The sequence below is a fragment of the Odontesthes bonariensis genome, chromosome 11 (assembly GCF_027942865.1).
Source record: "Odontesthes bonariensis isolate fOdoBon6 chromosome 11, fOdoBon6.hap1, whole genome shotgun sequence".
Lineage (NCBI taxonomy): Eukaryota > Metazoa > Chordata > Actinopteri > Atheriniformes > Atherinopsidae > Odontesthes > Odontesthes bonariensis.
Genome location: NC_134516.1, coordinates 25,081,747 through 25,098,734, shown reverse-complemented (window position 1 = coordinate 25,098,734; position 16,988 = coordinate 25,081,747). Strand labels below are relative to the sequence as shown.

The 16,988-nt window shown below is 41.8% G+C and overlaps 1 long non-coding RNA gene across 1 annotated transcript; it reads right to left on the bottom strand.

Annotated features, from left to right (window-relative positions):
* Nucleotides 1-10,701: 10,701 nt before the first annotated feature.
* Nucleotides 10,702-12,587, bottom strand: LOC142391421 (uncharacterized). The gene is made up of 4 exons (XR_012770553.1): nt 12,045-12,587; nt 11,435-11,600; nt 11,086-11,273; nt 10,702-10,999 (listed from the first exon to the last, which is right to left on the bottom strand). It is a non-coding gene; the product is annotated as an uncharacterized LOC142391421 (long non-coding RNA).
* Between the last annotated feature and the right edge of the window lie 4,401 nt (nt 12,588-16,988).

The following is a 16,988-nucleotide window of genomic DNA, read 5'->3' as shown; positions in this document are numbered from 1 at the left end:
GGAGCAATGGTATCCAAAACATTTAAGAGACTTTAAGTGTAAGAGTTCAACAGATCATCAACATCAGAACACAGGGTGTTCTCAAACCTAATCATTTCCATAAACTGTGTCCCTGTTCTGTCATTTATGAGTCTTCCCCGAACAACTGCAGATCCAGCTGCTGGTTTGGGTAAAGTAGATAGGTCGAAGAAAACACAGAAATGATCAGATAAAGCAACATCGACGACATTTACGTTTGAAATAACAACACCCCTTGAAATGGGCACATCTAGAGTGTGCCCTCTGTTGTGGGTGGGCTCAGTCACATGCTGAGTTAGACCAAACTTTTCAAGGACAGCAGTGAGCTCATTAGCTTCCTTGTTATGCGCTACGTCCACATGCACATTCAAGTCCCCTGTTATGACTAAACAGTCAAAAGCAGTGCACACAATTGAAGGTAGTTCAATAAAATCATCAATAAAACAATTCTGTGGTGGTTTATAAATGGTGATATAAAGTATGGAAGATTGTTTTATCTCCATTTTGAATGACACATACTCAAATGATGAAAAAAACCCAAATGACAGCTTGTGGGTGGGTATATTGTCCCTGAACATGGCACAAACACCCCCACCCCTCTTGTTTTCTCGTGTTTCAGACACAAAATTGAAGTGAGGTGGACTAGACTCAATCAGGACTGCATTTGCTGTGTTTTTGTCGAGCCACGTCTCAGTAAAATCAAGATTGTGAGAGGAAATAAAACTATTAATTAAGAATGATTTGTTACTTAAAGATCTGACATTGAGTACTGCGTGTTTGAGATTAGTTATAGTTGAACTGGATGCTGTGTTCTTGCAAGGGATATGTATAAGATTTCTCTGATTGGACAGTCTGATTGTCCCTCTCTTCACTCCATCCTTGGACCTCTGGTTGAGATGGTGTTTACCAACACAGAGGCCCTTCGCGCCCTAGACAACAGCATTGACGCTGTAGGCACCGGTGGTGGGGGCCAAGCTGGGGGGGGCTTTGGTCGATGGAGTAGGCTGGGGAGGGAGAGGGGCTCAATGATTCTTTGAAGATAGAATTCTTGATCTTGCCATGTTTGGCGTGAGAGGAGCCATTTTAATCCCCAATTTCACCAAGCTTTCAAGGTGATCAGGAAATCTCCTGGGTGACGGTGGAGAAGAGAACGATGGTGAAACATTTCTGGAGGGTGTAGATGCAGCAGGTGGGTCCCAGGCCTGTGGTGAGGCCCGTGGTGAAGGCGATGGTGGAGCTGCTGAATCCTGTGTTCGGGATGCTGAAGGTGCTGCTGTGGCTGCTGTGGCTGCTGTGGCTGAATCCTTTGCTGGGTCCTTGGGTGGCGAGGCAGGAGCTCTTCTCTGGCTCCTCTTCTCTCTCGGCGGCAGCACAGGACCCGGTCCTGGTCCTGGTCCTGGCCCCTGGCCCCTTCTCATGCCTCAGAGCGTGGAGAAGATTATCCGTCAGTCGTCTCACTCCACCTCTGTTCAGGTGTGGGCCTTTTCTTTGAAAGAGATCATCTCTTTGCCAGAAAAGATTAAAGTTCTCGATGAAATTAGGTCCTCTGGACTCACAGACTTTGGACAGCCATGTGTTCAACTGAAGCAGCCGGCTGAATTTGTTGATCCTCCTGTCGATGTTTGGGAGAGGTCCACTTATGAACGTTGGTATCGTCACTTTATCAAGACTCTCAAATAGTTTCTCAAAGTCTTTTTTTAAGATTTCAGACTGATTCTCTCTGATGTCCACTGCACCAACATGCACAATCAGCTGTTTCACCCCTTGGTGTTTTGCCAGCACCTCTGGTAGTAATCTTGTGATGTCAGAGACAGTGGCACTTGGATAGCTGCATGTAACCATTCTGTTTATGTTTATATTAGATATGGCTCTGTCTCCAAGCACAAGAGTATCTTTGACCTTGACACTTGCCACAGTTTCTCTGTCCATCTGCTGCTTTGTACCGTCTCTCTGTCTGTTACACTCAGTCACATTTGGCTCTGACAGTGGTGAAAATCTGTTTGTTAACTTTATTCCAGGTGATGTTACATCTCCTCTGTTGAGGGTATGTGGCACTGAACCAAATGCATTTGCAAGATCCAGAAATATAACATTGATACTAATCTTAATTTTAAGCAACACGTTAAAAAAGTCACAAATACAATTAAATCTAACTTATCAAATTTCAAACATATGAGACCCTTCCTGACTATGGAGTCAGCAAAAACTTCTACGCATGCAGTGATACTTCCTCGTATTTCCTGCTGTTATACAACATGGTCACATACATCAGAGTGCAAAATCTTGGACTTTGATAGCTATCAGCTGTTTTTGGATGTCTGTCTCATCTTTCAGGTTTCCAAAGGATTAGCCCCTCCACTAATACAGGATTCCATAAAGACAGAATCCTCTAGAGTAAACACCAGAGCACTAGAGGAGACTGATGTGCAATGATGCAGGACTAAGTTTGGTCAAATGGTGGAGTCCATCAGAGGAACAGTGCTGGAACACACTGCCAACTCGTGTTAGAAACTGGGACAATTCCACCACCTTTAAAAAGACCCTTAAAGGCCTACAGGAAGGTGATTTTTTTGCACAAAACTGAAATAGCAGATCGATTCCTTATATACCATGGAATTTTTTTATGATTTTAAAATAATTTTAGGCCCCTGGATAGTCCTGATTAGGCCCAATAAACTATCACCACATTTGACTCGAATTTGGCAAACTGGAACGACAGGTGCGTGACGTCGCGAGTGCCAGCTGCTGGAACAACCCCCAGTAGTTCTAGTAGCGAAGCCAGCAGTTTGCCAGACCTGGACAGCTTCTTCACGGCAAATTTCGATGTGTGCCGCGGGGACGTCGCTTGGAAATATAAAACGTTGGGTTCAGTGCAGTTTTTATTGCGAGTAGATATACGAAGTGCGTGTGTTGCCCTCAGCACCAGCAGCTCACACCACCGGGGACAGAGGAAGCAGAGAGACCTAGTGTCTGTGTCTCCCTGTCCGCCTGCCTCCTCTCTGGTGAAATCAGCCGGAGTGCATCCCGCCGTGTTCAGCTCCCTGCGGTGCGGACACTCAGGGGGAATCCACCTGGCGGAGAGCGGACACACTCTCCGCCAGGTGGAGAGTGGAAATCAGCTGGCAGAGCGATCATGTCCACGTCGGGGTTCTTGATGATCGCTCCGACCGCAGTGAGCAACGCAATTCCGGTTATTTTGACAAAATAAAATACCCGTTGCCTTTTATCAGAGGGAAAGCCATTACGTGCTGTTGTTTTGAAAACAGGAAGTGAACCTATCCTCGTCGTAGCTAGCTTGAAACTGCCGTTTTGACAGGAAATGACGGTATGCCGGGTTGCCACCGTCCTGCAGTGCTTCTGTCTCGGCTTGTACGGTGTCGCGGGGCAACTGATTTGTCACTCACAAAACAAGTTGAATTGTCCCTAGATTCAGCCAGATTGAGCCCGAAAGTCGCTAAGTCGCTAGATTATTTTTTTTTTGTCGCCAGAGATGGCCAAAAGTCGCTAAATCTAGCGACAAAGTCGCTAAATTGGCAACAATGAGGCAGCCAGGAAAAACCATGGCACATGTGACGTCGCACGGAAGCCCCGCCCCCAGTCTGGAATTCCAGGAAGGTTTCCTAGCGGCAAATTCAAAATCGCAAATTTCATGCGTTTATGAAATGTTTTGGTGTAGAGTCCAATGATCATTATTGTTCCTCTGTGTATGTATTATCATTATGTATTGGGTGTAGTGTCAGCTTTCTGTAGGCCTTTAAACAGTGGTTGAAAACAGCCAGAGCTGCTCTCATGGGTCACCTCTCCATCTTTTCCCTTTTGTGTACGGACTCTTAACTTTGATGTGAATCTTTCTAAAGATTTTCTGTTTGTTCTTTAGTTTTTTGTCATGGTGTATTGTCTGTGTGTTTTTATGATACCTGCCTGAGGACAACGGATGAAATTTAGCAACTGTGCTAACATATTTACATGGATGCTTTGCTGATATGTTGATTAATGTGCAGAGTCCTAACCAAATAAATAAGAAATAAAATAAAAACCTCCTCCACACTGACCTGTGGCCCGGTGGACCCAGAGGATGAGCCGGCTCTGTTCCTGGTGGAGGGGTTCTGCTCCTGGTTCTGCTCCTGGTTCTGCTCCTGCTCCTGCTTCTGCTCCTGGTTCAGCTCCTGGTTCTGCTCCTGGTTCAGCTCCTGGTTCTGCTCCTGGTTCAGCTCCTGGTTCAGCTCCTGCTTCAGCTCCTGGTTCAGCTCCTGCTTCAGCTCCTGCTTCAGCTCCTGGTTCTGCTCCTGCTTCAGCTTCTGCTTCAGCTCCTGCTTCTGCTCCTGGTTCTGCTCCTGGTTCAGCTCCTGCTTCAGCTCCTGCTTCAGCTCCTCGTTCTGCTCCTGGTTCTGCTCCTGGTTCTGCTCCTGCTTCAGTTCCTGGTTCTGCTCCTGGTTCAGCTCCTGGTTCAGCTCCTGGTTCTGCTCCTGGTTCTGCTCCTGGTTCTGCTCCTGGTTCAGCTCCTGGTTCTGCTCCTGGTTCTGCTCCTGGTTCTGCTCCTGCTTCAGTTCCTGGTTCTGCTCCTGGTTCTGCACCTGGTTCTGCTCCTGCTTCAGCTCCTGCTTCAGCTCCTGCTTCAGCTCCATTCTGGTCTGACTGATGGACTCTGCAACTGTCAGCACATACGATAAGATCCAGCTGTGGCGCGCAGCGTGTTAAACCACACCCACTTTTCTTCTTCTCTTGATAACCTTTCTGCACAGTTTTTAACCATCCAGACACATTCCATTAAGGCGAGACACGGCAGGCAAAAACAGTGATTTTTCCGATGTGTTCTTTAGACCTGCTATAAAGAAAACGTTGAAAACATAAATTAAAATGTTTATTTTATTACATTTTGTTTACTCGCGGCAGTACGTTTCACCCGAATTGACCAAAAAGTTAGCATTCCAACGCGCCATGCTGATCTTCGTCTATTTACTGAAGTCTGTCATGACCGGTATCGTTGGAAAGCTCTGAGTCTCCTGCACAATAACATGTCACCCAAATAACGGCACTTCCTTTCTATCAGTAACCAATCGTGGATGTCTAAAGGCAGATTTATAGCTAATGACAGAATCTCATTGGCTGCTGCTCGTTTCTGCTAACGTGATTCGCTCAGATGCAACACATGTTCGACTCTTTCGCTGAATCTCCGAAAATGCCCCGTAACACCGCAACTTTCACAGAAGAGAAAGCAACAATTGAGCTTTGCAAGATGCAATAAAAGAAAATGACGGAGTTAATGACGGTGCAGTGCGACACAGCAGTGGCACCGTCGTAAGTCATACATGTTGCACATCTCAATGAATTGATATGCCATCTTTTATTGGTTTGAGCTTGTATTCTTTATTAATATGATTATTTTATTCAATATTAGTATTACTAAGGGCCTGAGCATTTATTCTGTTTTTGAGCAAATACAAATGTATTGAATTCTCCTATTTAATTCTAGGACTGGGCGATTAATCGAGTTTTACGATTTCTCGAGATGTTTTATGAAATCGAGAAAGATTTTGACATATCGAATTTCTCGAGTTAATGCTGTAGAACAGCGATTCCCAACCTGGGGTGCGCGCCCCCCTGGGGGTGCGCCAGAGAGGTCAGGGGGTGCACGAGACCTCTTCGGGTTAGAGGCATTTAAACGGCCGGATTGTGTAATGATACGCTCATATCTATTATCTGCCGATGGTTCAAATCATTCGAGATCATAAAGCCTGTTTTGCATCTCACAGCCTCTAATAAACGATGTAATACACATGACGTCGTATTGTATAATCCAGTCCCATCAAAGCAAATCATAATAGCTATGAAAACCTTAACTATTTTTTATCTGTATCAGCCTCCGTAGTTAGAACGTTCGAATACTGACTGAGCCCACCCACACTTGTTCCCGCACAGTTAACGTTAAGTTAATGTTAGTAAAAGAAATGACATACTTTTGAAACTATGGCTGACAAACGCAAAAATGACACCGACAGCACAGCTGGGGTGAAAAAGAAAATTAGGACCTACAATGAGAGCTATATTATGATGGGGTTTACCCTGGGAACAGACAACCGACCGGAGTGCGTGATATGCGGTGAAAGGTTAGCTAATGATAGCATGAAACCCAGCAAAATAAAGCGGCACCAGACGACAAAGCATCCTGAAACGGTTGGGAATGATCGTAGTTTTTTTCTAAGGAAAGAACAGCTTCTTAAGGCAAACAAGCCAATGGATATCAGAGCCGCGTTTAATAGGGCTGGCAGTGATATGCAGAAGGCTACTGAAGCCTCTTTTAAGTGTTCGCTTTTAATTGCAAAAGCAAAAAAACCTCACAGCATTGGCGAACAGCTCATCAAACCAGCTTGCATTAAATTAGTTGAGAAACTGTGTGGCCCACAGGTGGCAGACAAAACTAAAAACTGTGCCACTCTCGAATAACACAGTGAAGGACCGAATCGATAAGATGGCAAATAACTGCGAGCAACAGCTGGTAGAAAAGCTTAGAAAGGGGCAGTTCGCCATACAGCTTGATGAAACTACAACTGTAGCAAACGAGGCTGTGCTCATTGTTTATGTACAATTTATTGAGGGGGAAGATCTGAAGCAGGACATTCTTATGTCTGTCAACCTTACCACCACTACCAGGGGTGAGGATATTTTTACAGCAGTGGATTCTTGCTTCTCGTCCCAAAAGCTTCCCTACGAGAAGGTAGTTGCATGTTGTTCAGATGGCGCTGCCTCGATGATGGGTAAAAACAAGGGCTTTAACAGTCGCTTGAAAGAAAAGGCCCCACACTGTATAATATTTCACTGTATGATACACCGCCAGGCACTGGCCAGCAAAAAACTGTCTGACGACCTCAGTGAAACACTCGCGACTGTAGTTAAAGTCGTGAATTTCATCAAAGGTCGCGCCACCAGACAGCGTCTGTTCGCAGATTTATGCGAAGATGAAACGCACCAAACACTCCTCCTGCACACAGACGTGCGCTGGCTCTCACGGGGCCGAGTGCTGGCGCGTTTTGTGCAATTGGGTGAAAAAGTAGGTGAATTTCTCAAAACTCACAGCCCCTCACTGTTAGAGAAGATAACTGAGTCATTCTGGGTTAAAACTGCATACCTAGCCGACATCTTCAGTCTGTACAATGAAACGAACAAGCGTCTCCAAGGCGCGGAGTCCAACATCATGGAATGTAAAGAGGCGCTTGACACATTCGTGGGTAAACTTGAGTATAGGGTCGGGAAGATGGAAAGGGGAGAGCTACAACAGTTCCCACTACTGCTGAAACAATGCAGAAATGATCCTGAAACGATCCCTGTATCTGTCCGTCGTGAGTTTACCAGACACATGAACGCATTGCAAGAGGAGATTAAATCACGGTTTGCCGACACAGATGAATACGTTTCGAAGGAATCGTGGGTGTTGGATCCCTTTATTGCAAAAGTCGAGGATGTGCACTACCTTGATTGTGAAGACGAGCTCACCGACATCCAGGCCAACTCTCTGTCAAAGAGATATTTCCAGGTAGGCCCACGGTATTGCATTTAATATTGTATCACTTGCGATGTCTAATAAGCCTCTGTGCTCGCGCTACTTGGGGTGTTGGACATATTTAAGCATAATTCAATTCATTCTTTATTTATTTCATTCAAGGAACACGGATTTAAAAAGTTTTGGATTGTGAAGGCACCCAGCATTGCTCCAAGACTCACACTACATGCCACAACAAGGATCATACTCCCGTTCAGTACCACATATCTTTCAGAGACGGCCTTCAGCGCTCTTGTCGCAATCAAAACTAAAGCGCGCAACAGACTGGAGGTGCACAATGACTTTAGACTGGCTGTCACTCAAATCACTCCTGATATTCCAGCCCTGGCTGTGGCTATGCAAGCCCAAGGTTCTCATTGATGAATGTAGGCCTATTAATGCCATGCACTGTAAGATATGAAATAAAATGTGTTCAAAAATTTGTTAAATAAAATGTGTTCAAAAATAGAAATATATGATTTTCCTTTAATAGCTTTTTTTTTGGGGGGGGGGGGGGGGGGAGAAAAAAGGTTGGGAATCACTGCTGTAGAACCTAAATTAACAAGATTTCGTCACTCTTATTTTCCTTCTGTGCTGTGGAGCTGTCCGCTCCCAGTGTTTCCCACATAGACTAATTTGTGGCGGTGCGCCACAGATTCAACACCGGCCGCCACATATTGCGTTTCGTTATTATTATTTTTTTTAACGCTATTTAAAAAAAATACTCGTATTCGTTCAGCTGCATTTCCTTTCCCTGCTCTCCCTCAGTCTCTCTGTCCCTCGCGTCTCTCTCGCATAGCCTACACACACACACACACAGCCCCTCCCCTCCGTGCTTCCCTGGAAGCTTGCTAGCTTCAGCGTCGCGTTAGATTAGCTCTATAGCTCTGGCTCAACCGAAAGACGGCTGGAGAAATTCACGAAAGGTTGGTATCACGTGCACCTTTATAAAATCACACATTAAAAAGTCCTATAAAAATATTTTATATTTTGAATACAATGTTGTCCCGTCCCGACCCATAGCAAACAAGCGATTACGCCTTCTTTATAAAGTTAACTAGTCGCAAGTTTGTCGTAAAAAATAAAATAAAAATGTAGTTGGGTTGTCGAGGTCATAACACTAGCAGCTGTGAATCAAATAAAGTAGTTTTTTTACCTCTTACACTGAATGTTTGCTGCTTCAATCCAGATGAGTATTGAAAAATATTTTCCGCGATTGAAAGAGAGACGTGCGTGTTGATGATGAGGACCAGCCTGAACCGGAGGTATCAGTCTGAAACAGCTGAACAGTCCGACCAGTGTAATTACAGGGTCCCCCCAGGATTGTTAAACCTAAATTTAATACTTTTAAGACCTTTTTTAATGCCTTTTCAAGTAAAATTTAATACTTCTATCGCACCCATTATTTAAATAATATTGAACGACATTCAATAAAGAAAACACTTAAGTTTTATCACATTTAACCCATTTTACCTCTTAAGAGATTACGTCTCTGTTTGGCAAAAGAATGTACATTTATGGAAAATACAATTAAAAACACATTTAAAGTTGCATTATAAAATCGCCGATCCAGTACCTTACATGCAAGTCCAACTGTTTGGACTTGGTGGTCTTGTTAAGGCTTTCGTCGAACATAACGATGAAGGCATCTGCGCCATTGACTTCTTTCGTCATTTCTTGAGTAATAAACGGTGCAAGACCAAATTTTGTAATACAGTGGAAACCGCTTATAGTGATCACGTTGGTCCAGAGCCAATTTGAACACTATAAGCGGTTGATTACTAAAACCGAATTTGTACTGTATTACAGGTATTTCACTTATTTTTTTATGCAGAATATCAACTAAATGACATTTGTATCGTTTTTCTATGAGAAAAATGAAATGAATTCATTTAATTTTTCTCATAGAAAAACGTTTCCAAAAAAGCTATCCGTTTAAACGGATAGCTTCAGCATTTACTGAATTTTATTATCATGCAAGTTTAATTACAGTACTGTGCAGTGCGCAGACATACTGTAGGCTAACTCAAATACAGTACGTAACTTATTCTCTGCTGTGCCGCTGGTGCTTTTTTTTTTTTTACAAGTCTGAAAATAAAGTTTGAATTCAATCCGCCTTTCAGCACCCCTGCTCAAGAGAGTCTGGCTGCACAGACCTGCACTGTCAGGACCATGTTGGAGACCTGCACTGTGAGGACCGGAAGTGCACTGTGAGGACCGGAAGTTGAGGACCGGAAGTTGATTCGAAGCCTTTCAAAATAAAAGCGTGTGTATCGGAAGCACGTATTTTTAAACAATTTTAAACGCTATATTTTTCAAGAGGTCCTAACAAATGAATTAATTAGTTAACAGTACGACATAAAATCTATCAATTCCCGGTCTATTGTTTTTATTTGTATTGTAAACTTTTGTTTGGTCACTGCACACATTTTCTCTTAGGCTCATATTCATAAGCCAACATCTCACAAGATGCCATAGGCCTATACTGTACATTGTATTGTGTACTATAGAGTAAGTCACTGCTATTTCATTATCATTTCATTTTGACTTTATCGCACTGCTCTTTATATATATATTTGTTTCAATTAGTTTTTCTGTTGTATTAGTTTTTCTGTTGTATTATTCTGTATTTTTATCCTTAACCACCATAAATTTCATGTTTGGTTCTGTCTATGCCAATTATGTTCTTTTTTTTGTTACTTTGTTTATTGGTAGACTTGTACAACATATACAATTTCATCATCATCAATATATATATATATATATATATTTCCCCTTTCTTCTTTCTCTTCCTCCAGTTCACAGTGTATGCCCATACACGACTAGTTATTTTCCATTATATTTCAACATACCACCATATAAACTTTTTTTTTTTTCCCACAAATATACACAAATGACACTAGACAGTAGACAAACACATAAGCATACAAGAAAATGGGGCAGAGAGAGAGAGAGAAAAAGTAAGAGATAGAGAGAGAGAGAGAGAGAGAGAGAGAGAGAGAGAGAGAGAGGACTGCTGGAACACCTTAGTACCACTAAATAGTACCCTAACTCTTGATATCTACAGTATAATCCAAGTCAAATTATTAAGGGATCAATGAGAAAACATAAAAAGCACACCAAGTCACAACATGATCAAATGTTCTGTAGTGTTTATTCAGTCAAACATTCACAATATGACAAAAAAATCTTTGTTTTTGTCGACTACCTGTTCACAAAATATCAACATGTCGTTAATATTGTGAAATATCATTTTGAAAGGCTCCAGGATCGCTTCTCTTTCATCCTCGTCCAGTTCTTCGTTCCACAACCTCCCATACTGTAGAGCAGCCTCTGCCTGTTCCTCTTCCCCGATGCCCAGAACGCCAGGCAGGTCCACTCTGGCAGACAACAGTGGTTTGTTGGCCTCAGCCAATTTTGAAGAATGCGATCTTCAACCGAGTCCTATGGAAAAGACAGAAAGAAAGATGTCTGTAGTATAGCTGCCACACCAACAGTATCTGACCAATAGATACTGTGCAAAAGCTTACGTCTTCCACTGGTGTGTCCACATCAGCAAGTCTGGCTCTCTTGGAGACCTCTGCCTGCTGCTCTTCTTCCTGAGTACTCAACTATTAATTAAAAAAAACATGCATTATACATACTTTATACTCTTACCTGAATTTGTAGTCCAGTTTTCTCTGTCCAGTTGCCGGGATTTAGTGACTGGGATAGGTTTCTAAAAGACAGAAAGTGAGGTGTCAGATGTTCTTCACTGCAACCTACATTCCCTTCATTTTCCTTTTACCCTTTTACAAACCAAACCACAACCTGCCAGAAGTTAGTAGCGTTGGCTAATACTTATGAGTACAAACAAACAGACAAATACATTATGCTTACCTTTAAATAAAATGCCACCTTTTGTATGTGCCTCTAAGTGGCTCTGCAGCTTGGACAATTTTGCTGGTTTAAATTGTAGGCACAGAGGGCAGTGAAACAGTTTGCAACATGACGTGCAGCGTTCGATTTTGGGCGTAGTGCCGGCGGTTGTTATTGAAAAATGCATCTGTAAGAGACAAATAATGTCGTAATAAGTAAAACTAAATTATATATATATATATATATATATAAATGGCGCATTAAAGTGAGCACTATCGATACGATAACAACGCTAAAGACTAGCCAAAAGTAAAGAAACCTGATTCTTTAAAATTAATAAAACTTTACAGTATATAGTTATTGAAATTGCATCTGTAAGAGACAAATAATGTCGTAATAAGTCAAACAAAATTAAACAAGTCAGCATTATCGATACGAAAAATGGCACATTTAAGTGAGCACTATCAATATGATAACAACGCTGAAGACTAGCCAAAAGTTTAAAAAAAAACCTGATTCTTTTAAATTAATATAACTTTAGATATGGTGTGCAACGTAACGTTCCAGTGAATAAAGAGTGTTTCTGTTTCTTCGGATGAAAGAAAGTTGTTTTCACTCGACTTTTACTCACCTCATCGTCTCCACAGTTCAAATGTGGAACAAAAAATACGTGCTCCTCGCTTGTGTGCTTCGGGTCCTCACAGTGCAGGTGACGTCACAGTGCATGTCTCCAACTAAGGGTCCTGACAGTGCAGGTCATGGATCCTGACAGTGCAGGTCTGCAGCCAGACGCCTCTCCCCCTGCTCGGATCTATGCTCCTCCGTGCCGGTGTTCTGTCGATTTGTGCTACTTGGCGTGAAAACGAAACTTAGAAAATCGGCTTGGCGCATGCGCAAAACCACAAAGTAGCAATTCTCGACAAGTAGGAGAAATTGACTGAACACCGGCCTCCCATCTTACAAGAACCAGTCTGGAGCTTCCAGCGGTCACACACGCATTCAATCCGCTCTCCAGCACCCATCCTCGGACACATGCTCCTCCATGACTTCCTTTTTCCAGCCATGATTCGCGCGCTTGCTGCCCGATGTCAACTCGTTACGTTAGCTAGCGAGGCAGAAGCTTTCCCATGCTACACTCCTCGTTCTAAATGACGGCGCCACGGCACTCTAGGTTTGTACGTCTATGGGTATTGACGTTCTGTGCGTCATCTTCATTATGAAAAAAAAAACTTCGTCATAATTTAGGTTGCACACGGATGTTTTTTGAAAATTCCAGACTTTCAACAGCTAATTTAATACTTTTAAGACGTTTAATGCTGGACAACTAAATTTAATGCCTTTTTAATACTTTTAATAACCTGCGGGTACCCTGATTTAGCTATGTTATTAATTTGTTTACAATGATGAAGATGTGAAAATAATCTGCAGATAGGCCGCACCTGTGTCACCCACCGTGACACAGGTGTCACACATCCTTACGTCCCCCATCATTTTCCTTGATGGAGAAATTATCCAGGTTCCCCCGTGGCCCACCACCACACATTGCCTTCACATCTGTGGGAAACACTGCGCTCCACTATATAACTGTCTATCCTCAGATTTTATGTTTGAATTAACAATAAGGCAATATATTTCTTCCTTGGTCTGATAATGTTAAAAATGGTGCACACGCACTTTGTTACTAGTACCTACTTCTAGGCACTTGGCTGCCTACCTGTTTGTATTTCAATAAAAAAAAACTTTGCTGAATTTGGTGCGATTTATTTTTTTAAATTATTTTTTCCTGCATAGATATCGAGATATATATCGTATATCGAGATACAGCAAACACTAATCGAGATTATTGTTTTTCTCAAAATCGCCCAGCCCTATTTAAATCTTTAAATGTAGTTTTCTCAAAATCAGTTTTTTGTATTTTTCCAGTATCAATATCTCAGCCTATGGAGCACCTACTAACACCAAACTTTCCAGTGATACACATAGCAGTATTCTGAAGATATTAACAGAAGGATTTGTTGATAAATAATTCCTGGCCTGATTTATGTGACATAATAAAAAAAAAAGGCAAAAATCGATGTTTTTGACTATGGACTATGGACAGTATATTTGAAATCCCTCTAATTTTTTTTTCATTTTGTGTGTAAACAAAATGAAAAAAGAATTTTGCACCTGGTTTTATCATATGTTCAGATCTATCTTCCGGAAATACTGTATATGCAAATGTGCACATATATTTAATGAGATCATGCCTAATTTGCATAATTAAACATACAAATTTCTAAAACTTGTAATACATTTTTTTTTCATACTTGTATAAGTAATCAACTGAGGAAGTTTCATGGCGATATCTATTATTTTAAAATATTACCCTATTCACCTGTAGTGTCTCGCCTTAAACTCATTACTGTGGTTATTATTTAAATCCCTGTGAACTTTAAAATGCTTCTTTAAAGACCCACTAAGGTCACAGTTCAAAATATTTGTAGCTTTTTGATCAAATTCAGAAAATTTTTTTTTAATAATAACTCTGTAGACCGACACCCACTGTGTGCAATATCCCATAAATCTCACCTGAGTCAGTGGAACACCATCAACTTAAATCATTTTACTACATTAAAGCTATAATGTGTAATATTTCACGGACAATGAATGTCTCCATGTCACTCCGCCATTTTAAAACTACGGGATTTGTAGAAGGACATGTCATCAGCTTCGCCCTTTCCGTTTTCAATGTGAGGTAATACTTGTGAATGATAAGACTCAAATTTGTTAAAGGTCCCATGGCATGAAAATTTCACTCTCAGAGGTTTTTTAGCCTTAAAATGAGTTCCTCTAGCCTCCTTAAGTCAACCCAATGAGTAGAAATTGCGAAATGTATTCACTGAGCAGTACAGCATTTCCTCCATGTTTTGAATAGAGCGCCTCCAAGTGTCTCGTTGACTCAAGGCTCCTGGTATGACGTCATACCAGGATAGAGCTCATCAAAATTTCCCACCCCCTCTCTCCGCCACGCCCTCTGTCTCCACCCACACCTGCATTACCTTACCCGCCCAACTCATGTGGAGTAGACTGAGACTCGCCAAAGAAGAAGACTCGCCACGACTGAAGACAGTCACAGAAGATACAGCAATGGCTTCCAAACGACGTTACCATGCGAAATGTACTGTGCCAGGATGTGAAGATGAAGAGAAGAATATGTTTCCGCTTCCATCCTCTGTCCCTTTGAAAACGGAATGGCTTAATTTCATTTACGAGGGACAGGTGCCCATGCATGTTCCAAAGAGCGTCAGTGTTTGCGCGACACATTTCAGAGGAATGCTTTTACAACTTGGGACAGTACAGGGCAGGTTTTGCCCTACACCTGAAGTTGAAGCCTGGATCAGTGCCAATCCTTGCCGGTCCATCAGCTACCCACACCGATCAAGTAAGTCATAATTATTTGCTAGCCGCTAGCACTTTATGGGTGACAGCTAACTAGCCAACATTAGCTGTGGAGGTATTTATCCATGAAACCTACACTGCGCTACAAAACCAATACTCTGTTAAACTGGTTAGATTTGGAAAATTGGTTGTAAAACAAGACATTTGTCTTTTGACCATGTATCTTACGTGTAGGGGACTACATACAGCATGAATACTTAGGTAAGCAAGTCTAGTTCTGTTCTGTGGCTAGATACGTCTGTGACACGGAAAATGACGCCCGACGATAACAATTCATATTTTGTAAGCCTTTCTTTCGATTGGTGACTTTATATTTTGTAAGCATTTGTTGCGGTTTGGTGACCTTTTATTTTTATTTATTTATTTTTTTTTACGTCGAGTTGTTTCTGCGTCTTTCGTGTGGGATACGCGATCGGGTGTTGTGGCTAGGTGAAGGGTGTTTAGCAAACGTTTGCTGACTACCCTCGAACATACATCATTATGTATCTGTCAATTCAAACACAGTTTTGACTTCAAATCTGTCGTGACTCGTCAGTTTATCACAAGTGTAATGCTCGGCTTTCGAACCATGAGATGTGTGCTCTCTGTCTGCATCAGGTTCACTCTTCACTGGCCAGCACATCAAGTGCTCACGTCCAGACATCCCGGACCAGGGATGCTGCCTGCCAGACTGACCCCATTGTCTGTAAATAGGACTGCAGCCACACCGAAGAATGTTGTCTTTCTCTATATTGGAATGCTTTGCAGGTGAGATGTTTTACCTTGTAGTTGTTGAAAGTTTTTGTTGTCTGAAATGTCATAATTGAGCCGGGTTTTTCCAGCACTATAAGGCACGAAACACCTAGACCAGGTCCCCTGAAAAGATTGTCTTGTGAATGTAATTTATATTTGATTTACCAAAAAATGTATACTTTTAGGGGGTTTTCAGATCATAGTTCCTATGAAACTTCACAAGATATGAAAAGCTTTTTCCAAAATGCTTTATACCTACTTTAAAAAATATTGTTTTATTTGTTACTACCATTAAAAGCAGCATTTAAATGTTTCAACATGTTATGTAAATCTCAGCTAATATCACTTTTCCTGATGCTTGAAATCAGATTTAAAAAAAGTAATGAGAACAGCTTTTATAGCATTTTGGAAAAGAGCTTTTCATATGCTCTCCCATGATGATACATGTGTCTCTACCAGCCAACCCCCACCACCATGACAAATGAAAATTATGTGAGAAACACCGTTTACACATTGTTTCTTGTACTTTCAGACTGTACTTGGCGGGGATCCACTTTAATGAAAATGCGAACCGACCACAGGCCCAGACAGCAGACGGTGTACCTCTCTTCAAAATCTCCTTTCCCAAATCCAAGAAGGGGGAGTGCAGTCAAACGTCAAAAGACTAAGCCAACCTTTGGTAAGACCTCAAAAGTTCAAGAATTCAAGTACAACTACTTTTGCCTGTATCAAATTTACTGAGGTTAATTCCAACAAATAGGAATACAAAAAATGTGAGAAATATAAATCTAAACAAACATAAATATATAGAACAAATATAAATATATAAATAAACATTGAAATGTACAAATGACTAACTGAAATATACAAATGTTGTGCGTATACAGTGTGTATGAATGTTCTGTGTGAAAGGGTATGTGGATGTCCTGATGGACCTAATTTTTCACATGCGAGGCAGTCTAAACCCGGTGCAGTGTCCTTCATCATCGGGGTACTCGGCACGGATACGCAGGACCACACAGGCAGGAATGACCACTCTGATCCGGCGACCCAAAAAGCCCCGGCACCACGCCACGAACTGCGCTGTAGGCCAAATACCTGAAGCGCCTGGAAGAACAGATAGAAAAAATGACACTTGCAGAGAATGTTGTTGTTCTTCTGTTATTGCTATGTTGTACATATTTACATATTCCTATGGATTATTCTTGATTGTGTTTTAATAATGTCTTGTAAATAAATCTACAAACACTCTTCATACCGTCTGCCTAGTGGAATTCTCAGGCTCTATTGGGTGGGTATACTGTAAACTCTATGTATGTGGCTATGAGTAATTATTTTACAGCGCTTACCGATGGGTTCTTCTCAGGCGTAAACTGCCAAAATGGTGCCTGTAGACTCGCCC